Here is a 24755-nt window from a genome sequence, read left to right on the forward strand (position 1 = left end):
ACACGCTTGTTGTACACAACTCTGAAACGCTTAGACACTACTCGGTTTTTCAACGTGAATGTTCTTTTATCTCTAGCAATTGTGTCTATATTAGCAAGGACATGATGATCATCATCACCGCCCTCACCCTGTACAAAGTTGTCAACCAGTCGTGTCAGCGTCTCCAAATTAACAATGGTTGTGTTGTAGCTGTTGAGCGTAATGCCTTTTGCTTTGAGACAGGTCAGACCTTTAACGGTTTTGTAACCACATGTCTTTGGCCCACCACTAACAAATTGAGCTATGCTGTCACCATCCGGTAACTCATCGGTCAAGTCACCCAAGAACGGGCCCAGTGGGGGGACCCAATCCCCATGGCGTGTGACAAAGATCACGGAATCAGTGTCTGTGTAGAGTACACGTCTATCCAACTTCTCCAAGAGTGAATACAACTCGAGTCTAGCATAAGCGGTTGTGAACGCGGCAATAAAAATGTTGCCGTTACGTGGTTTGATTGGTGTTTGTTTTGTGTAACGCCACTGTACCATCGCAACAGTGTCTGAGATGAATGAGAAATAACCAACATCTATTTCACTGGAAAAAAGGTAGTGGCTAAACTCCTCCGGATCTGTAATTAACATTGTGTTCATAAGGTTAGTCCGCTCACCCATCTTACCCCAAAGACTATTCATTGCCAATTTAGCTAAAGATCGCCTAGCACTGTTTACAACAATGTTTTCCTTGTCAAGCTGCACACCCTCCTTTTCATGATATTCACGGATATACCGGTCTTTAGCCTCATCGTCAACCACAGATGGTGGGAAGCCACTAGCTTCCTGCTTGTGCTTCAGGAATGTTCTCATGTAATCTGCAAAAAGATCATCTGATGTCCTGGTGAAATCCCAGACTTCAAATATTTCCACAATGCGAAAACCTTTCTCAACAGCCTTAACCAGCTCAATAGAAACCCAGGTACCGGTTAAAGATCTTTCTGAATCAGTATGTGAACAATCAGTTACCTGGTTTTCAGACTCTGCACATAATCTACACAATGGAAAGAACAGCTTACCGCCAACCCTGTGTGGTAAAACGGGGTGATAAAGGCCTTTCGGTGGACACACTGTAGCCTTAACAATACCAAAGTAGTTGTCTAGTGGTTTGAAATCTCAAAGGATTATGTCTGGATGCCCAATCGGATAAGTCTTTGTCTTGTTGCAGAATGGGTAAAGACTACAGACATCGTTATACTGAATAGTCTCCCCTTCTCGAGCCGTAAACTTCAGATGAATCACATTAGTACGACCACCAAAAAGAGCATCCCGAGGGTCAAGGCGCTCTGGAGCACCAAAGGTCTTAAAGAAAGCTTTGACATCTGCGGATATGTTTTTAAGCCGGTTCCACTCACACTCCCATATGTATTGAACATGTACATTGTGTTGTTCTTTCAAAGCCTCTAGCTTTGTCAACCATTGCTGGTGCATCAACCCATACTGAATCTTTGTCATTGGATTGATGCTTGTTGAACAATGACACTTTGGGTGACCGTGCCAGAAACAACATAGAAATTCATAGACCGTGCTAAAACCATCGCGTTCAGCATATCCATCAACGTAGTAGGCACCGATTTTCACTTCACCCCTGTTCAAGGCGTGCTGTATTGATATATTCTCATCGGAGGCCACAAATTCAAGCCACTGGATTGAGCTGTTTGAGAATGTCTTCTGACAACGGTTGTAGTTGTCTGAGGGGACCAATGCAATGGTGTCCTTGGTGAGGAATCTGTTGCGAAAGACTTTCATGCAAGCCGAAGCAATCGTAATTGACCGGAATGGGTCAACACCACCACACTCCAGGAACTCGAGTCTGTAGCGCATACAACCCTCTCTCAAGATGACCACATCATTCACGCAGTAAGCCTTTATTTCATCCTGCATAACAAAGGGGTCTGCGGAAACAGTTGCATACCATTGCAAAAACTCATCCTTTTCTTTAGCCATCATGGTATTCACACCATAGTAATGCGGTTCCGGATGGGGGCCAACATAGTTCTCATTCTCCTTGATGTTAAATTTGTAAGGAAAGTAGCCTTTTTTTGAATCCTTAAAACCCATAGCACGTGGCAAGGCTGACAGCTTCATAGGTAGAAAGCAATGACTATCAATGTATCTCTGATTGAATGTGCTGTCTGTAAAAATCATGAGCTTGCTACCATTAGCAATAAGTGTCATGCCAATACCATTGTTATCAAGGTACTGCATCAAGATGTAACCATCGAAACCTTTAGAGTTGTGCTATAAATGTGTAGTCATTATATTTCGGTTGCCTAAACTTTTGAAAAAAAGCAGTGACACAACCATCTCCGGCTGAACACCACGTCTTGTTATCAAAGCTTATTGCACACACAAAATTTGCAGTGTGTACACCATTCACCGGATTGGCAATAGTCTCAAAATCATAAAATATGTAGCGCTCACTGGGGTCCTCAGGCTTGGCTGGTTTTATAAAACACTGATGATTCATTTCAACCGCCAGATCCACGTTACAATTGGGGCACATGTTAGCAATGCACCGGTGTGCTTTATAGTTGGCAATACTGACATTGTAATAGCGACCACAGTCGACACAGTATTTCTTCTGGTCACACCTGCTAACCCAACGACCCGCACTTTTGTAGTGCTTCAAGCGTTTATGCTGGCTATAACAAAAATCAGAATAACATATCCGTTTACAGTCAGGGCACTGCTTTGTGTTACGGGGTTGGGTATGACAATCTTCATGAAGACAGACACTACAGCTATGTTTACAACCATGATCACCACGTGTGTTGAAACCGGTATAGCACCAGTCACAAACATAAGACACACCCAGAAAACCCTTCAGATTTGTGATACCGTAGAAATGGTTATCATGTAAGTACATAAAGATAGTTCTAGGGTGGATGTCCTCGCTGTTTTGAAACTTGGTAAAGTGACCATCCCTTGTTCGATGAAAGACAACAATTTTACACCCTGTCATTTCTTCAAATCTAACGATATCTTTGAATGACACACATTCATCTAACGCTAAACCAGCCCCCTTATATAGTTCACGACCACTAACCAGGGCCTCGGGATATGTGTACTGCGGGTTCAACATACCCATCAAACAAACAGAAAAACATGTAGAATCATTATTCACAGCCACATATAAATGTCTTCTTTTTTTATTGATAATCTGATCTATCAACAATGTTTGAGCTTTACGTCGCGGGGCACCACCCTCACGGTTTTTGACAATTTGTACCACCAGTTCTAGTGATTCATCAATCATAAGCTCTGTATTACTCTGCATAACACTTTCAAGTAAATTACCAAACGTGCCTTCATTATATTCATCCGCTCTCATGGTCACATGTACGGGATCTATCAGAGATTCACCAATCAACTCAATCTGCAGACGGTCACCAGGCCCTTGTACAAAGTCTGAGGCTCTAACAATCAAAGTATCCAAGCCTGCCATAATACTTGCGTAGAATGTGCCAAAATCACCAACTTCACCAGTATTTTGTAAATTTATCAACTGTCGTAATTCAACATTGTCAAACACATTACGCTGTATAACTCTAACATCGCCATCACTGCACTGAGTTTGCATCAGAGAGCTTGAAGGAGTGTCAACTAGATCGTGTGAAAAATGGGGGCTACTAAGCTCGGTTAACAAGCCTTGTATCTGAGGATTATTGTGCGCATCGCTGTGTAACAAAGTAACGGTTGGTTCATTTGTATTTTGGGGTATGGTCGATTGATTATGTGTAGAGGTTGTTGGCTGTTCCGTGTCTGGTCTGTTGTTAGCATTATCTTTCGCCATTTCTCTGGTTTAACGTGTAAATAACAATCCACTTTTCAGATTTAAATATTCTAACTCAAACATACATTTATATACAGCACAGTTTTGAAGAGTTGGCTGTATTACCTTCAGCTTTCAAGCCTGAAAGAAAACAAAACAAAAATCCCTAACGCTGTGCAGCCACAAGGAAGGGTGTCCGTAACTGATCCCATTGTGGTAATGTACTTTGTATCATCACCCGGCTGTCCTCAATCTGTTGGAATATATAATGTTGTACCAAGGGTCAGTATGCATAGTCATAATTGTTAATAACACTTTAGAACAAGACTAAAAATGTCTGTAAATAATTAAACTTACACAAAGTATCTGCTCAGGTTGTGTAAGATCACAGTCTGACCACCCAGTCCAACTGAGGCAGATGCTGGTCACTTGAACTAACTACAAATAGGATTAACAAGCGTATACAGGTAATTAAAGCTGATTAACAATAATGTCAAAAGTCTACTTACCAAGATTTGGAGGTCCAAAAACGTGTTTACCAAACACGGTCGGTGTTCAAATCCGCTCAACCTAAACCGGAGATTTAAACAGTCAATATGAAAGACAGCTAAAAATGAATGGATTGCGCAATCGTAAAATTGACAAATTCTTAAAAAGTTGCATCACAATTAAAATAAATTACTTCAAATAAAATAACTTGTACGTACAACAGAAACGATATACTCCACACTTGAAACAGCTTTTGTGGATGCGGCGGGGTTTAATTACTGTCTTCACATCGAAACCGGGGACGCCTCCAACAAGTCACGCCTCTTAACGTTGTCATTGGCTACATGTCATCGTTCTTCACATTAGATTCAAATTGTGTTAGTGCTATACATGCTGCAATGATACAAATTCAGGATAAAACTTAACTATTTAGTCCGTTTGGCAACCAAATATATTGATACACCCATGTCTGGTAGAACCGCCGTTCTCGTTTATTTTCGCGGCTCAGCCGTGACATCACGTCATATAATTGTATATATTAACGATAAACTCATCTGCTTACATATAAACGCTTGCTATTGTCACCATATTGCCATTAATCAGTTCAACATTTAACAAACACAGGACCATTATACAGCAATACAAAATCAGATTTCACGATTTGGTCATTAAGAGAATGCAGCATCTTCACCCGGAAGTGACAGCATAAGCCCATACTAACACAAATACTGTAGTATTTTTTTTAACCAACATTGCCTATTATTAAACATTTCTACCAATGTGTGGAAAACAATCTTGCGTTGATCTCTGTTGTACAATTTCAAAAGACACCTTTACGAATGTTTTAATTACCTGAAATAACCTATCCTTACCTGTCAACGATTTGCCGTTGTTCATGCAAATTTATACGCGACCTTGCTGGTAACTTTGTAACGTTTTGCCTTATAATGCAACTTAGAAGTTAATGCTGACTTAAACAACCATTTTTATTACAAAACTCACAATTGCTCATACATACACTTGTTTTTATTTATAAAAATATTTTAAAACCCCCAACCACGACACAATCCACCTTTGCGAAATGTGTGGTTGGCCCTGGGCCATGGTTGCTCCTTCAAAATAATAGCATTGCTCATGCGATGTTAGTTTGCTGTAATGCTGTGTTGGACTAGAAACCGTTAGATACGGGATGATTCCCAACCTGCATATACTACAGTTTGTTTCAGTGGCTATTTAAGGACCATTACTACTGGGCAGATATAACCTTGAAGCCCATCTCTTGTTAATATGAACGTTGGGCTGAAAACTATCCAAAATCGTAAGTCCCGCCCCATCCCCTTCTTTATATCTTACAGAACAACATGTCTCTCGTGCTTGTGGAAAAACACCATGTTACAACATCATTGTAAAACATGGAAGTTTCCATCTGTACCACATGGCATTGGACCCCTGGCACCCTTTTGTTTAACACCAAACAACCTACCGCTGACACAACACTTATTTACTGCCTGGGAATTTAACATTCCGGAACCCTAAGCCCCATTTGTTAATCATCAATCATAACCCACCTGTTATAACACTAGTCTGGTTTGCTCATCAGGCGTTGTAAAACATCAAACACTGACACATCAATGTAATCATAAATCACAAAGTCACCGGACATGCATACGTCACTCCTGAAGTCCCACCCTAACATACGTCATACCGGAAGTCCCACCCTAACATACGTCATACAGGAAGTCCCACCCTAACATACGTCATACCGGAAGTCCCACCCTAACATACGTCATACAGGAAGTCCCACCCTACAAAACGGATCTCCCGCCCACCTGTCACATCCATATGGAAGTCCCGCCCCCCAGGGCTATAAATCACCATTCTGACACAATATACCCTACACTAACTACTCACCCAAATTTAGCACTACCTTGTGCCAAACAATGTCTTGATTAACCTTCTATATTTAAGTAAAATTCTACAACTTTGATTCATTTTCATTCCAAATAGTGGCAAACACTAAATCACAACTTATATTTTGATCATGTCTGTGGTTCAATTGACATGAAAATTACTCTATCATCAACAATGGAGGATGACAATGGAGGTCTCCACCCTCACTGTAGTTGGTTTGAAAATCATAAATTTCAATGTTAAAGCTATTGAGTAGAAAATATATTTAGCCCTCACTTAATGTTTGATCATCCCAAAACTGAATATGCTTACAGTGGGTAGAACAAGTATTTGATACACTGCTGATTTTGCAGGTTTTCCTACTTACAAAGCATGTAGAGGTCTGTAATTTTTATCACTATCATAGGTACACTTCAAATGAGAGAGACGAAAATCCAGAAAATCAAATTGTATGATTTTTAGAAAATTAATTTGCATTTTATTGCATGACATAAGTATTTGATCACCTACCAACCAGTAAGAATTCCGGCTCTCACAGACCTGTTAGTTTTTCTTTAAGAAGCCTTCCTGTTCTCCACTCATGACCTGTATTAACTGCACCTGTTTGAACTTGTTACCTGTAGAAAAGACCCCTGTCCACACACTCAATCAAACAGACTACAACCTCTCCACAATGGCCAAGACCAGAGAGCTGTGTAAGGATATCAGGGATAAAAGGATGGATGGGGCCATGTATCTCGAGTAAGAGCATTGAAGATGGGTCGTGGCTGGGTCTTCCAGCATGACAATGACCCGAAACACACAGCCAGGGCAACTAAGGAGTGGCTCCATAGGAAGCATCTCAAGGTCCTGGAGTGGCCTAGCCAGTCTCCAGACCTGAACCCAATAGAAAATCTTTGGAGGGAGCTGAAAGTCCGTATTGCCCAGCGACAGCCCCAAAGGTCTGTATGGAGGAATGGGACAAAATCCCTGCTGCAGTGTGTGCAAACCTGGTCGAGCACTACAGAAAACGTATGAAAACGTAAGTTCTGCTTTTCTGATGCATCAAATACTTATGTCATGCAATAAAATGATAGACTTCTACATGCTTTGTAAGTGGGAAAACCTGCAAATTCGGCAGTGTATCAAATACTTTTTCTCCCCACTGTATGTTGTGGAAATTACCACAGATTACCACAGTTTTTAACACTCAACTTTAACCCTTAGTAATAGGCTACCCTGATTTAATGGGAGAAGTTGTTTGGGGTCATCCTTGGGGTCAGCCCCCCTTCCTGGAGCCCTTGGCTTTTCCCACTTGTGGTTAGCCATGAATAAAGGCCAAATTGATTATTTAAAATGTATATGAAATTTAGGTTTCCACATATAAAAAATATATACATGGTCCTCAGACTGTCAGTAGCAACATATGTTATTCTTTCAACTTAGCCGATATCCTTTGTTAAGTGAAGGTTCAGATCTATTGTCCTACCCATCTCTAGTATTGTGTGCAGTTTGTAAAAATATGCTTGTCATATCTATACAATTACTTAACATTCTTGTGGACATTCCAAAACATTGATGAAAATTAACACCAAAAACAGACATGACCACCCAAGTAAGCCTATTTTACTCTTGCTACCCCAGGGCAATGTGTTTGGGGATTGGCTCAAGCACTCCCCCCCGTGCTGCTCTCTGAACCAAGGTTGAGACTATTTTTGTCAGTCACCTTTTTAGCATCTATCTTGTTCTATGAAACACAAATGTCATCTTTGTTATAAGAGGAACACAAAAGACAAATGAAAATAATCTTAATTAACCAAAGCCAATTCCACATTCAAAATAAAATATTGAATTTTATTGTAGGGGATAAAGTCGCTTTTGGCAGTTTTCACCCTTTTGTCATAATTTCACATGAGACTGTAATCTCAATCTTTTGTCTAAAACCAAATTATAACATATATTAGAATCAAATTCAATGCACATGGAAAGCTATGTGTTTTACTTAACTTCAAAAAAGTATTACCCTCTGTGTGGATTGTTTCCCTCTCACCAGTCATCCTGTGATGAGGCAGAGAGAGAGAGAACACACACACATTCCAACTTGGTGGAAACCTTTTGTAAAGGCCTATGGCTGTTTTGGATTCATATTCACTCCTCATGGGACACAGCGTGTCTCCTTAATGTTAGACTATCACCATGTGGATTCTTCATTCTACCACTTATACAATATATAAGAAAAGAGAAAACACAATATCGTAACCTTTTGTAAGAAAACCATGAGACTATTTTACCAGATTAGAAAATCATCATTGTACCAATTTCTAATTTATAACTAGGGTTAGATTTACCCACATGTGCTAGTGAACAGCTCAGCACGCAACAGATGGCTATCATTTGGTGGGCCGGTTAAGGATTACCCACATTGTCGTGAGATCCTCCTTGAGGCATTACGGATTTAAACATTATCACCAACGCAATGAATATGTTTCATTCAAAATTAAACAGTGAACTTGACAAAGCACAACAAAACAGGTTATTCCTTGAATACCTATTAAAACATGTTCAAGCATGACAGAACAAAACAGGGTATTTCGAATGCCTATTAAAACATGCTATTTACCATCAAAGTGTTTTCAAATTAATATTCACTTGAATAAGCATAGTCATTATCAAGGGAAGTGATCAGATTTCCTTGATAAGTTCCAGCTCTACTCAATATTTGGGTAAGATACATTTTTGGAAATACATTTAAAACTCTTAATCAATGATTATAAGCTCATGTCTGTTCCAGGTATCACCAGGAAATCCTCTGTCTTTGATTAATGGATTCCATACATGAGAGATCTTTGCTTGCCGCTGCTCAGCATATGGGCAGAATGTCTCAAGTTTCAATTGTCTGCCCATCCTGTCTTTGTTCTTTGGTTTTTCTTCTTCTTGCGACACAATAGTGACATGATCCTGGTTTCTTTTTCAATGGGCTTTGAGTGTCTTTAGATGTTGTTCCTGCTTTCAACGTTTTCAATTCCTTTTTCAACTTTTCAAGTCCTTTTTTCAATTTGTCCAGTTCAGCCACTTGTTCAGCCGACGCCCAAACACATTCGTTCTCCTTCAAAGATCTTTCAAGACCATCTTTTAGGAATTTCTGATAACACAATCAACAACCAACATGTTTTTTGTAATTCATCAGGCATTCTTTGAATTTCTTCCCATATTTTCTGTATATCAACTCAAAATTGTCATATTTTTTTATTATCTCTTGGTGACAGTCATCTATTTTCAAACTATTTTTGATGTCATCAGGCAATGATTTCGCCATTTTCTAAATTACAACGGGAGTGCTGCAGTTACTATATTTACCACGTTGTTTTTAACTTAAAGACGTAATTTTCCCTTTACTTGTACAATATTTAAATTATTATTACACACGTGTCAACTTGCTATCCAAATAACAAGGACTCCTAGATGAATACTGAAGCTTTGCACTAAAGAGTGGTCTATATTAGGACTTGTAATACAGGTGACACAATTACTATTCAGTCTAGTAAGCACTTCCCATGACAACAGGGAAGATTTAGTATCTTCTGTGGAGTCTCTGGACTAAGACTAAGAACACATCTTTCAGTGTCAACGTAAGTCTTGCGTGTCCTCATCACAGGTTTCCATTGCCTAAAAAGTGAAATTTCTAGGTGTTCTTTTTGTTCCAGATGTGTTCATCTGGATACTCATGCTGATTTAACTGACTCTTTCTTTTAGAGTGGTTTGACTCGCCATTCAGAGTGCAAATCCATCTGGTCGGTTCACAGCACCATGCTGTTAGATTCTGTCCAGTTTTGATCCATGGACAAAATAAATGCAACCGGAAGTCAAGGGAGAACCATCTTTATTTAGCATGAGGCTACGATGTTAACTGTACATTTCTCTAATTTTCTCTCCAATAATTACATAGTTAAAACAGTCTTTTATGCCAGGATACATAGGAGGTGGCCAGTGGTCATAACTAACGATTACACAATCCAATACCCTCCAATAAGAAAGGTTTCTCCTACAAAAGAACCTTGTATGGTATGTTCCAACCTATGGTCAATGGACCTATCCATAAAGCCCATATCAGTCACATGGGCAACTCCTAGCAGGTGTTATGGACAAGATATATGGACAGGATGTTTGGGGCCCCTCAGTAACAGGCAACATGTCCTATCTAGGGTCCTTTGTTCAGAGTTAGTCAGCACATCTGTGTTGTGTTAAGTTTCTCATGCCCATTTCCTATCAGTTCCAAGACTTTTCAGCGAGCATGGTTGTTACAGATGAACGGAGCCAAACTAACCTGAATCCGGAAAAGGAAGAAAGAACATTTGCCTTGTGTTAAGCAATATTGGGGAGATTGCAGGCGTTGCCTTAAATATTATGACTCAACTTCAAATCACAAGGATTGCAATTGATCAAAAACAAGACTTGATTAATTTACAATATTGAAAGGTTGAGTAGGCTATGTAATATAATGAAAGAAATAAAAGTACAGAAATCGCTCAGAAAGTTTTTCATATCAACTTTGAAAACTACTGACAAAGCTTATTAGCCATATAGCCAAATAACTTAACATTAAATCATTCCACATCATTATACAGATGCAAATATACTGCATTTGATATTGTATTATTTGAAGGTGACGGGACGTTTGTAGGTGTGTACTTCCTTGAAGGTGTGAGGTGAAGGCCAATGACAAGCTTTTTTTGGGTTCATGTAGCCTACACTGAACGCTCCAGAAACTAAAATATATGGAAGGAATGCGAGCATATATATAAGACAAAAGAGGGTACATTTTGCATTTGATGGCGAGACCTGAAGTTTGTGTTAACAGTGATGCAGAGTTGGCTACCTTTCTACTTGAAAAGTACTTGCCTCATTTAGCTAGTTGGCTAGTTAGTCAAGGAAATGTAAGTTACTTGATGTTGACGTAGAAACAGTAATACTATGTAGAAAATCATTCGATGTTCTTTTTCATTCTATTTGTATGAGCGCAGATACATTTTGGAGCAATTATTTAGCCTTTTAGCTAGATTTAGGCTTGTGCAAACTGCCCACATTATTGTTTCAGCTAGCGCTAACTAGCACAATTATGGTTTGATGTTCGCTGGATAGCCATCAACGAGTCTCTGAATAATGCCGATGCATCTAACACAATAGATAGCCCAGATTATGTTTCATTGGTTTAGCGGTTTACTTTGTTTATTCTGTGTTCCGTAGTTATGGAAAAGGCCCATCAACTTTAACCCCATTTGAAACGAAAGTCTGTGTTCATTGTTCCAGCATCGAGGGTTAGAAGTGACATTGCTTCAAACAGGTCAGTATGCTCAGTTTGTAATGACAATGTCAGATCCTAATGGAGTTATAGAAACGATATCCAACTCACTGCCTATAGGTGTCGTTAAGTGGCATAAGGCACCTTTAATGGGAGAACAAACACAATTACCAATCAACAATGTTCAAAACTGTATTTTTATGGTATTTAATTTATCGCATCAGGAAGACAAAGTTGTTAGCGAATGACTGCTAGATTAGTGTCTGTGTCTTTTCAATGAGACTCTTTTGGATGCACTTGTCATGGTGGTAGGACACAGCTGCAGAGACCAATTGGTGGTAGTAATCCATAGTTTAATCAAAAAGAACCAAAACAATAGCAGCAACCAATGCCATAAGGGCAGCATGTACAAACATAAACCAAAATGACCCACACCAGGTGTGGCCAAACATGGAACATAAATAGGTTCCCCAATTGGAGACAACGATCAACATGGCGCTTTCCAACCATTTCCAACTAATTGTCCCAATCTGACATCTATATAACATATGAAACTAAGAGCTAATGAAATTCATATGCCGGTGAATGTTTCTGTTACACATCATTCATTATTAATAACAAACGGGTAGGTCCAGTACCATAAACTATTGTTAAAACTGCCTTGTAATTTTGGTAGAAATATCACCTGGCCAGGGGCTCAATGCGTAGAACTCTGGAAGGCTATGCTGTTATTTTACAAAGCCTGGTTCGAATCCCAGTGATTCGTTTCTCATATATGGTTTTGATGATAACACTGGCAATACTGCATTTGTAATTCCTATGTCAGGAATATTTGCTCGTCAGTTTTCCAAACATTGGATCCACCATATTTTAGGAATGTTTTCTCCAGCCTTTCTCTCATGGAGATGTATCATTCAGATGTATGATCACCAGGTGATTAATGATGTCCGAAGCTTTATTTGATCTCTATTGACAGGCACCGAGGCTTTCCTCCATGCCCAGTTACAAGGCAAATAACATTTATGAAATGTTTCAGTCCGGTTTCAGACCCCATCATAGTACTGAGACTGCACTCGTGAAGGTAACAAATGACCTTCTAATGGTCTCAGACTAAGGTTCCGCATCCGTCCTGTTGCTTCTTGATCTTAGTGCTGCTTTTGACACTATTGATACCCATATTGAGCTACGTGGACATGTTCTAGCCTGGTTTAAATCTTATTTATCTGAAAGATATGTTTGTTAGTGTGGATGGCATATCCTCTGACAAGTCAAAGCTATGTTTTGTTGTTCCTCAAGGCTCGGTTCTGGGCCCATTATTGTTCTCACTATACACTCACCTAAAGGATTATTAGGAACACCATACTAATACTGTGTTTGACCCACTTTTGCCTTCAGAACTGCCTTAATTCTACGTGGCATTGATTCAACAAGGTGCTGAAAGCATTCTTTAGAAATGTTGGCCCATATTGATAGGATAGCATCTTGCAGTTGATGGAGATTTGTGGGATGCACATCCTGGGGCACGAAGCTCCCGTTCCACCACATCCCAAAGATGCTCTATTGGGTTGAAATCTGGTGACTGTGGGGGCCATTTCAGTACAGTGAACTCATTGTCATGTTCAAGAAACCAATTTGAAATGATTCGAGCTTTGTGACATGGTGCATTATCTTGCTGAAATTAGCCATCAGAGGATAGGTACATGGTGGTCATAAAGGGATGGACATGGTTAGAAACAATGCTCAGGTAGGCCATGGCATTTAAACAATGCCCAATTGGCACTAAGGGGCCTAAAGTGTGCCAAGAAAACATCCCCCACACCATTACACCACCACCACTAGCCTGCACAGTGGTAACAAGGCATGATGGATCCATGTTCTCATTCTGTTTACCCCAAATTCTGAATGTCTCAACAGAAATCGAGACTCATCAGACCAGGCAACATTCTTCCAGTCTTCAACTGTCCAATTTTGGTGAGCTTGTGCAAATTGTAGCCTCTTTTTCTTATTTGTAGTGGAGATGAGTGGTACCCGGTGGGGTCTTCTGCTGTGGTAGCCCATCCGCCTCAAGGTTGTGCGTGTTGTGGCTTCACAAATGCTTTGCTGCATACCTCGGTTGTAACGGGTGGTTATTTCAGTCAAAGTTGCTCTTCTATCAGCTTGAATCAGTCGGCCCATTCTCCTCTGACCTCTAGCATCAACAAGGCATTTTCGCCCACAGGACTGCCGCATACTGGATGTTTTTCCCTTTTCACACCATTCTTTGTAAACCCTAGAAATGGTTGTGGGTGAAAATCCCAGTAACTGAGCAGATTGTAAAATACTCAGACCGGCCCGTCTGGCACCAACAACCATGCTACGCTCAAAATTGCTTAAATCACCTTTCTTTCCCATTCTGACATTCAGTTTGGAGTTTGATTGGTTGATTAGATAATTGCATTAATGAGAAATTGAACAGGTGTTCCTAATAATCCTTTAGGTGAGTGTAAATATGATCTATACATGAGGATGATATGAGTCCTGTCTTATTAATACATTCCCTGGTTGGCTGGTTAATAACCTGAGCCAGATTACAGGCCCTAGTTATAGGAAGAATTTTATTTTTCAGTGAACATTTTGATGCAAGAAAATCAATGTTAAGGTCTCCCAGGATATAAATGTCCCTATTTTCAACACATGCTCGCTCAAACATTTCTCCCAAATCATCAAGATACTAACTGCCAAACCGGGGTGGCCTATAACAACATCCCATCAACATAGGCTTTAAATGGGGTAGGTGAACTTGTAACCATAAAATTTCAACGTCACATGACATTAGATCTTCTCTGATTTTAACTGGAATGTGGCTCTGAATGTACATGGCAACTCCTCCACCATAAACATCTCTATCCCTTCTATAGATACTATATTCCTGTATCTCTACTATAGCATCATCAAATGTATTGTCTAAATGAGTTTCAGAAATAGCTAAAATATTAATATTATGAGATGTTAACATGTTACTTATGTCTGGAATTTTGTTCCTTATACTACAAATATTTATATGAGCTATTTTTAAGCCTTTCTGGGAAATGACATTAATATAGTGTCCAAAAAATCAACACACGTTCAGTTCAAATATATGTAGTCATGGTCCATGTGAGTACTCACTCAAACCCACATTCTTAGCTGGTCTTTCCATTTGGACCTGTCATCCTCTGAGAGGGAGAATGAACAATAAGTCTGTCATGGCGAATGTAGGCAATGTTTTCCTTTGCTCGTTCAGCCTTCATGACCTGAACTTATTCCCTTCGCTTAATCCTTAAGGCTTCAGAATAGTCCTCATTAAAATAAATGTTCGTACCTCTCAGTTCGTTTACCCTGGTCATCACAGCTGCCTTGTCTTTCCATCTTAGAAACTTGACAATTATCGATCTGTGTCGATTTCTTGCTGTTGTAGGATCACCCATCCGATGGACTTGTTCCACCTCGATCCCTTTTTCATTCATTTCTAACTTTTTTAACTTTATGCGGCGGACTTTGTAGTTGGTAATTAGATAATAATGTGACATTACTGCCACAGTGTTGAATTCAGTTTAAGTATAGGTTTTATGTGCCAGCACAATTATTGACATTTTTATATTTATTTTTATTTTATTTTTATGAGTTGTGTTCTTATTTTCTCTTCCGCAGCCTCAATAATACCAAGGATGCTAACGTTCTTAAATAATTGTTTAGATTGGGAGATTGTAACGAATTCTCCGATCGAGGCATGCTTTGAAATTTCAACACATTCTAATCCTTGCGAAAGGGCCAAAGCTTGCATCAGTGAAATACCACGTGATTGATGACGCCCAAAGTCTTGTTTGATCACATGCTTTTTCCAAAGCCTTTTTGCAAAATGCAGGCTTTTATGGTTGTTCGGCGCGGTGCCTGAGACATTCGAACAGCAACCTCTACTGTTACTGCTACCTTATTTAGTAATTTATTTTAAAAAGCTCAGAAATGGCGTAGTTGGTCAACCACACAGCAAAAGGACTCCGCGGTGGAACCGCTGCGGAGGTATTGCGGCTTTCGGAACGGACTCGCGAAGCGGAACTGTATCGGTGTCTGTTAGAGCTCAGTGACGGATCCGCAACGAAGGCGGATCGCGGACCCGCCGCGGCTCCGCGCTGCATCTGTTCCGCATCCGCGATTAAAACCTTGCCTCCGCGGCGGGTCCATTTGGGACCCGCTAATTAATACATACATCCGCCACGGATCCGTAACGGCCTCATAAAATTCCTGGCTCATCTGGCCCGGGTCCGTTTTGGACCTGTTTTTCTCATTTTCAAAATCCCTAGGACTGTTCTTGCTGTAGGATAAAAATAGGATAAACTAAACCACAGGATTTCTATCACTAGGCCTAGTCTAGGTTACTCCAGCAATATAGACCTAATCTTAAATCTGCATTGCCTTGTATTTTTAACCCAACAATATTGTCAATAGGCCTAACAGAAAAGGTTCAAGTCAAGACATCAATTCACTGTACAAAAGTAATCACTACTTAATGGAAATATAAAATTGTCATTTACATTTATGGAAAGTTACAAGTTCTTTCTATTCCGTTTTTGTTAAGTAGCCTACGTTGGCTAAGCTGCTTTACATTCATTTTGTGGTCAAAACCTAATTTAATGCTTTATAGGCCTAGGTCGGTGCAGACATAAAATATTTTATCCATTAGGCTAAAACTTCAATGAAATGCACAGCTAAAATATCAGAAAATTAATAACTGGTGAACGACAAGAAGTTCAATAAAAATATTGTTTATTGCTTATTTCTCCTATTACTCTGTTTGTGTGGCTTGAGGCGGGACACGCCTCCTCGTTGCCCGATTCGCTGCCAGGTTGAACCACCTGATTGCGTGTTTGGTGACCTCTGTGTCCGTGGCTGACCGTGTCACTGTGTTTTTCCTCACAGCACCTGTAATCAAACAGACAGATATGATTATGGTATGTGGCATCCAAAGCCAAGTATGCTTACACAATACAATATGAGATAGGTATTAAGGAGATTAAATAAAAAAAGAAACATGACTATAAATTATTATAAAGTTATAAACAGGGTTGCGGTGGTTAAAATAAGAGGTGGGTAAACTATGAATTTGTGATCAGGGTAAGGTTTGCCAACACCTTTCGCTATCGGATGTTTAAAAAAGACATCCAAAATGTTCAAACAATATCAGTGGTATTAAATGGTTTTTGATCAGAGCACAATTGTATGTGGATAAATCAGTATTTTAAGTTTGGTAGGGTCCTACATAGATTCTATTTGGAGGTAAACTCTTAACAGATGGATAAACTCTATTTCTGTCATTTGAGCGGTGGGTAAACTCCATTTACTTGCGTTTAGTCTCTATTACAGCCCTGGTTAACATTACGTCAGTTAGCAGATGCTTTTATCCAAAGCAACTTAACATTCAAGCTATATGTTGCAGCAGAGACCTTAGTGTTAGATTAACCATTCCAAAAGCAACACTAAATTAAAATACAACTCACATGGTCATTTACAAACCACACAACTACATTCCATCAGTGTTTATTATTATTATGGAGAGCCAAGACAAATGTACGCGAGCGAAGCTATCACAACCACCAGGCAGCCAATACATTTGCGTGCATTTACTTCGATAACATGACAATCCACTGTGATTCCAACCCCCAAATTTCGACCGTAGTTGCGCTCTTACGCACAAATACAGGTATGCCACTGTCTTGCCCAAGACTGTGCCGGAAATTAGCATCTCCACGAGGGAGATTGTCACTCACTGACAGAATCTAACCACTGGGAAAAGGCGGATCAGGACAGGCCTGTTCAGGGCTGTTCAATAGAACATTTGCAATAATCATGGACAATCAATAAACCTAAAGGCAAGATTCATATTAAGTAAGAAAACTCACCACGCTCTGTCGAGCTGGGCCATTTGACGGTTCCTTTAAAAACATTTCAAATGCCTCCACTGCCTCCAATTGTTCCAGGGGAAACTGGATATTGTCCGGCATCTCAACATCTGGCCCCGGGGTGCTGTTCGCTGGTCTTGTTGCTGTTTAATGGTCTCCAGCAGGCTAAGGATGTGGACCTCAGCCACTGTTGACACACAAGAAATATAGCTAAAATGTAGTGGATAAAATATATCACGTTTCAGTGTTTATCCTCATTACTCATAATACTAACCTTAGTTATTGACAATAGTTAATGACAAAAGTTATGAAAATATGTGATGGTTGTGGGATGTTTTTCCAAAATCTGTGGCACAGAATGCCCCTATGGATTTGTCAGTTAGTGCTCACCAGAGCAGGGAATGGTATCGGTCATTCCTCCCCCTCGCCATGTTGGTCTGTAGGCCAGGCTTGAAGAGGGCGCCTCTGTTCGCCTCATGTTGAGGGCCGGTGCGGGAGGTGGAGGGAGTTGAGGAGGGACTGCCGTTCCTGGCCCATAGTGAGTTGGGTGGTGTGAGAGAGTGGGAATTATTTTTAATTAAATGGTAGTCATCTGTTAACCAATTCACTAATATTTCAGAAATCAGTCCCTACCTTGAGTAACTCTCCTCATGTTAAATACTGGTGCAGGGAGTTGAGGTGGTGAAGGGTGTTGGGGTCCGGCCCCATGGTCAGGTGCTAAGGGAGAGAGATTGCTATTAAATGGTTGTGATCTGTTAACCAATGGTATGCTGCGAGCTACAGGGCCAAACAATGGCAAACAAAAAATCTTTGGTCATGGGGAACATGAATTTGTATGTTTCAACATTTTGGTATGAACTACCCATTTCAACCCCATGAATGGATTGCCAGTGAAAAACAATTAATCTAGACGGGGCCCCTTTACCTAGACAGTTTCCTCCAGGTTGAGGAGTAGTGACTCTGCTGCATGGCACTCAGTGAGATGGTGGAGCTGGAGGAATGGATACAAGGAGAGGGGAATATCTTTAGCACTAACAAGGTAAACCATATCTATATTATGATTTTGTTATTTTGATGTTAAGAGATTATTCCTTACTCTGCCAGTGTAATTGGTTTGGGCTTGAGGCTCCAACTGATACACCAGCTGAATTTTCTGGCTCTTCTTCACTCTCATCAGAGTCCCCAAAACAATGGCTGTTAAGTAACCATATCATTTTGGTTATTGCAATCCCAAAATTGCCAAATATACATATAATACATATAGTATTTTTGAATGCTACAGGAAATAACCTTCCTATTACTGTAGAAACATAACAAAAACAAGACCGAACCGACTTACATTGGATTCCTGAATCATTTCTCTGGCAGCTATCCCTCCTGCTCTGCCTCAGACTGTAGCTCAGAGGCGTTGCAGCCGGTCTGATATTGATTCATTAGCCTGATGGCGTCTTTGTAGTTGTCTAAAATGAAATATGTTAAAAGGAACATGAGTTTCAAATTAGCTGTAGAGCTGCACAGAATATTATTATTGATGATGATAATTGTTAGTATCATTATTATTCTTTATTTAACCACGTTGGTCTCATTGAGAACACAATATCTCTTACAAGAGAGACCTGGCCAAGAATAGCATCAACAGATTTTTATGAATTGGCATACCACAAGTTCTGACGACCTTTACGTCATATCTTGGCCAGTTTGGCTCATGCTTCTCCTCGTTAGCAGCTGCCCGTTTCACACGTTCAGCTGGGCCAGTACACCATCACGTCATCATACCAGTCAACTGGCACAAAAGCAATGTCCTCGCTTGCCTGAAATTCAATTAGATGAAAAGGCATCCTTAATGTAGAAAGAAAGAAAAAGGGTATTTATTCATCATCAAAAAAGGAATAACATGGACTAAAGCATGCACAAGTATAGGCCTACAATGAATACAAATAAGCAAGTTAGATGGGCTGAAAGTTAACCTGAATGGTGCCCCAAGGTGGGAAGAAGTATAAGGAAGGAAAAAGTACTAGACTGTTTATTAGACCCCAAATGAAACAAGAAGCTAACGTTAGCTAACGCTGCGGTGACTGTCCCTCTGCCTCTGACTCCCCCGCTGCATGGAGTATTCCTCCGTATTAGCTAGCTAGCTAATTTTACTGTTTTAAAACTATTTTCTAGGTTAGTGGGGGAGCCTACCGCTCAAAACCAACATGAAAAACGTAGCTAGCTAGCTAGTAATGTTCACTCATTACTAGCCGCTCATTTTAAACGGTGTGTAAAATGAACGGTGATGTTAAATCTCCATATGTACTGTGTATTTGCTGAATGGTTTCAAAGTAATGTTCGGTAGCTACCATTAGCAGAAAAGCCCGTACTTCTTGACGTTCAAACAGGCGCCAATACCCATTAGTTGTCTGAACCGACTTAAACAGTGATTAAAATGCCGAAGCTTGATTTTCATTATAAAGAGGATGGCAGATAGACACTACACATGAGACCAAACTTGACAAAATGCAAACTTAATGCACAGCTAGCTAGAAACTAAACATGCTAAAATTGTACCTGCTAGCTATCATAGCAGACAAGTGCTTCACTGACTGTAATATTGACCCCACTTCATTGACTGAAATACCAGTGCCAATTTATCAGTTAAAGGTTTGCATCGCAAACGTGAACTCAAACATATAGCTATATATAGGCATTATCAATACTTGCGAAATGATGCAATCGCGCCTAGCAGCATGCTAGCTAGCAGCTACATGCTGCTAACATAGCATAAGTTACATATGGATAGCAGCGACACATTAAAACAGACCAAACCAGTCTTTATCACACTACCATAACATATTCTGCCGAAATGACTATCCCATTTTAAATCAAATGGGCTACAATATCATCATAATCTCTCAGCTAGCAATAGCATGTTGCACAAAAGTCCTTATATCAAACAACGTCATTACAATCATTATACATGATGAGCAAAAAAACACAAAGGCCTATGTTTGCTGTGAATGTCGCAATAAATCAATACACTTACTCAGATAGTTCAGCCCAACCGTGTCCCAGGAAAGAAAATCTCCACTGATATGACTCTTGTCTCGGCGTAGCAAGAGCACACCAAGAGGTTGTAGTTCAACCTTTACAGTAAAGGCGCGTCCACTTCTGCGGATCCGACACGGATCCAGTATCGGACAGTAGAATTCACCGCGCTGCCCGGAGGCGGAGCGGATCTGACACGGGTCCAGTGTGGGACAGTAGAATTCACCGCGCTGCCCGGAGGCGGAGCGGATCCTCTGGGCGGTGCCAAAACGAATGTGACCATAGACTGTATATATAATGGACGACGCCCTTTCGCTCTTTTCCATTGGTGAAAAATGAAGCCACCAGTGTCCTGATACGGCGCGGACATCTTGGACTTGCGTCTGCGCAGATAGCGATCTTGGGACCAGTTCTGCGCAGTAGTTATGCGCAGTAGCGAGAAGGAAGTAAAGCCGTAAAGCCGCGAAATCAACGGCGCCACCCCTGTGCCCCGCCCTCACTCTCCCTCGCAGAATGCGCATACCGTAATCAATCGCAAGTCCAAGTACAGTACAACCTTTGCTTGTTAAACCTAGACGATATGTTATAGCCTAACTTACATCATGTTTAACCTTAATTTAGAATAGGCCTAATACAAAAATAATTGGTAACTTCTAGCTAACGATCACCTGCTAGCTATTAACATGGCTGTTAACGAGGCTTGTTGTCTTTTAGCTAACGTTAGCTAGCCCATTACATTTATTTACTAATTAAATAGCTTATAAATGTAACTTACCGAAAAAAATTCAAAGATCGATTGGAAATGCCAGATCGGTTAGCACAATGTACTGCAGAACAACCCATTATGTCCGTGTGAAATTATATCAATTATAGAAATTTAGAGATTAAATGTAAAGTTCCAATCTCCTCAGTCCTCCGAAGATTCAGTGGCTCCTCGGCTCAGATAGCTGTCAATCACAGCTGTGAATCACGACGTCACACCACCGTTTTTAGAGCATTAAATAACTAACTAAAAACAAACTTATTTTAAAAACAAACTCTTGAATTTACATTAGCGTGATACAAACTACAGTAAATGACAGAAACCAGCTTCGGAAAAAATATATTTGAAGGGTAATTTAATTGTTTAGTTGATCTCGCGTCCCATTGAATAACATGGGGAGGGCGGGGTTTATGACCTATACTGGGACCACTCACCAGGGGGCGATCGAGACGTTTTGGCTTCACTTTTCAGGGCTTGTGCGGCACGCTTGAATGTGACAGTCACGCGGGTTTCGCGACTTGGATGTGGATCCGCGTAGGCGTCTACTGCTGTGTGGCTTGCCTAGGCTTGCATCGGTATAAAACCACGTTATTTGGTGCGGTTCAGTGCCTGAGACTTTCGAACAGCAACCTCTACTGATCATGTTGTTTAGTAATTCATTTCAAAAAGTTGTTAGATTTAAAAGTTCAGCAATTGTGCAATTTCTTACTTGTTTTGATGCGAGATCGAATCCAGATCATGTTTATCTTTTTGAGTGCAAATTATACTGTTTATTGTATTGTATAATAATAAAAAAGTTTGGTGTATCTTATGACACTTGTGGTAGAAATTTACCAATTAGAACGCTTACTTAAGCAGGTAAGACAGAGATCAAAATGCTCTTTAACACAAATACAGTGTATTAATATTTGCAAATAGAGACAGAAAGACAATAACCTAATCAGTGATACTGTGCCTGTTCAGAAGCACATTCTTTTGTATGGGCAAAAAGGAGGGTCAACATCTCACAAAAGAACTAACCTTTGAACAACACGTGTTGGGATTCTGTCAATTTTTTATCCATGAAAATTAATTCAACCGGAGAATGAGTGGGAGAATGAAGAATCCACATGGTAATAGTCTTTTACCTGCAGAAAGACATGCTGTGTCCCATGAGGACTGAATTGGAATCATAGCTAGCAAAAGAGGGTTACACAATATGTTGTCCCATTGCATATTAAACATTGAAACACCTTTTCTTGGCAACCTATATAGGTTACACAATATTAGGTTATTTAATATGCTTTTAATTAATTTAGTTATTTATTTGGCATATTTCTCACCGGACATTTTGGCCGTTGATATTTTCATCTGCCGGCCTACTCATTTGCCAGCTAACATAAACCTTGACACACACACACATGCACACATACGCATTTAGACAAATCAATATTACTAAAACATTGCGCCATCTAGTAGCAAATAAGCAATTTTTTTGTGCCACCTGGTGACAGAGTAGGAGACTTACTGCTTTAAAAAAAAAAATGGTGAATTGTGCGTCTGGCAGAAATTTTGGCAAAATAACTGTAAATTCGCTTTTCCAGTGGTTATGTTTACATTTAAAAAATACTGGGGGATTAAGCATGCATATGTAGGAGTATTCCTAAAAGTAACTTCCTATAAAAGTTTATTGAGTGCTACAATTTTAAATTTTTAGGTACCTCTGGGTCAAATGTACCTCTTTTCTTGAGAATACTGTTGGACCTTGGCCAAGAGTTGTTGATTACTTTTACGTAACATAAACTGCATATTAGAATACGTGGCCTAGGATAGAAATAAAATATAATTGGAAACTCAAAATTGCTCAAATTTCATTTTTTTCTAGCATTGCCATGACTCAACGCGTTTCTCATATAAATGTTCCTCAAATTCTATCAACAGTTTAATGTCAGTGTATACTTATTTGGTTATGTCACGAGCTGGGGTGTGGAAGGATACAGGCGCATAATCAAAGAAACTGAGGTAATCCATGTTTAATGAAAAAAGAAAAGACTCAAACAAAAACTAAACAAAACAAAAGCAGCAACCGGTGACATGGCAGCACCCCCCACAGTATCTCCCGGGGGACCCAGTCATACGCCTTCTTCAAATCCACAAAACACATGTAGACTGGATGGGCATATTCCCAGGCCCGCTCCAGGATCCTTGCAAGAGTAAAGAGCTGGTCGGTTGTCCGCATTGTTCCTCTTCAATCTGATGTCCGACTATCTGCCGAACCCTCCTTTCCAGTACCTTTGAGTAGACTTTCCCAGGGAGGCTGAGAAGTGTGATACCCCTGTAATTGGCACACACCCTCTGGTCCCTCTTTTGGAACAGTGGAACCACCACCTCGGTCCGCCACTCCTTAAGCACTTTCCCTGACTCCCACGCAATGTTGAAGAGGCGTGTCATCCAAGACATCACCTCCACACCCAAAGCTTTCAACATTTCTGGACGGATCTCGTCAATCCCCGGATCTTTGCCAATGTGGAGATGTTTGACTACCTCAGTGACTTCTGCTATGGAGATTGACGATGCTTCCCTATCAGCCTCCAGCTCTGCCTCCACTAAAGAGGGATTTAGTGGGATTTAGGAGTTCCTCAAAGTGTTCCTTCCATCGCCCAATTACCTCTTCAGTTGAGGTCAACAGTGTCCCATCCTTACTGTACACAGCTTGGATAGTTCCCTGTTTTCCCCTCCTGAGGTGGCGGACGGTTTTCCAGAAACACCTTGGTGCCGACCGAAAGTCCTTCTTCATGGCTTCCCCAAACTCCTCCCACACCCACTGTTTTGCCTCTTTCACAGCAGAGGTCGCAGCCCTTCGGGTCTGTCGTAACACTGCAACCGTCTCCGGAGTCCTCCGGGATAACATATCCCGGAAGGCCTCCTTCTTCAGTCGGACGGCTTCCCTGACCCCCGGTGTCCACCAAGGTGTTCAAGGGTTACCGCCCCTTGATGCACCTAAGACCTTTAGACCACAGCTCTCCGCCGCAGCTTCGGCAATGGAGGCTTTGAACATCGACCACTCAGGTTCAATGCCCCCAACCTCCACAGGGATGCCTGAAAAGCTCCGCCGGAGATGTGAGTTGAAGATCTTTCGGACGGGGCCCTCCTCCAGACGTTCCCAGTTCACCCGCACTACCCGTTTGTGTTTTCCCGGTCTGTCCAGAGTCTTCCCCCACCCCCTGACCCGACTCACCACCAGATGGTGATCGGTTGACAGCTCCGCCCCTCTCTTTACCTGAGTGTCCAAAACATGCCCCATGACACAATCACAAAATCAATCAACGACTTTCGGCCTAGGGTGCTCTGGTACCACGTACACTTATGAGCATCCCTATGATCGAACATGGTGTTCATTATAGATGATCCATGACTAGCAAAGAACTCTAACAACAAACCGACTTAGCAAACAAACAATTAGTAGTAAAAACTTATTTTTTATATATATATTTGTTTTTACTACTTGGGCTTCAGAGCTTCCGTAGAGGGTAAAACAGCCAAAACAAGTTTATTCCCCACAATAAAATTAGATGTCCTATTTTAAATG

General features: G+C 40.6%; 1 protein-coding gene and 2 long non-coding RNA genes across 6 annotated transcripts in view; 1 reads left to right on the top strand and 2 right to left on the bottom strand.

The window, feature by feature from the left end:
- Positions 1-24755, top strand: part of plppr4a (phospholipid phosphatase related 4a) — a 263231-nt gene that overhangs the window by 98239 nt on the left and 140237 nt on the right. Inside the window, exon 1 of one of the 3 annotated variants that reach the window (XM_020044605.3) lies at positions 11486-11524. The exons of the other annotated variants lie outside the window; for them this stretch is intronic. The gene's annotated coding sequence lies outside the window, so the exon portion shown is untranslated. Of the gene's footprint in view, positions 1-11485; positions 11525-24755 lie in introns of those variants that run through there. 3 annotated transcript variants of the gene reach the window in all.
- Positions 16347-18585, bottom strand: LOC114830149. The gene is made up of 6 exons (XR_004575143.1): positions 18494-18585; positions 18323-18388; positions 18031-18114; positions 17788-17925; positions 17398-17584; positions 16347-16420 (listed from the first exon to the last, which is right to left on the bottom strand). It is a non-coding gene; the product is annotated as an uncharacterized LOC114830149 (long non-coding RNA).
- Positions 18749-20575, bottom strand: LOC117593731. Of its 2 annotated transcripts, none has more exons than XR_004575145.1 (3): positions 20423-20575; positions 19057-19208; positions 18749-18857 (listed from the first exon to the last, which is right to left on the bottom strand). It is a non-coding gene; the product is annotated as an uncharacterized LOC117593731 (long non-coding RNA). The 2 variants fall into 2 exon arrangements; XR_004575144.1 differs by having other exon boundaries at positions 19057-19236; positions 20423-20436.

The sequence above is a fragment of the Esox lucius genome, chromosome 3 (assembly GCF_011004845.1).
Source record: "Esox lucius isolate fEsoLuc1 chromosome 3, fEsoLuc1.pri, whole genome shotgun sequence".
NCBI classification, from domain to species: domain Eukaryota; kingdom Metazoa; phylum Chordata; class Actinopteri; order Esociformes; family Esocidae; genus Esox; species Esox lucius.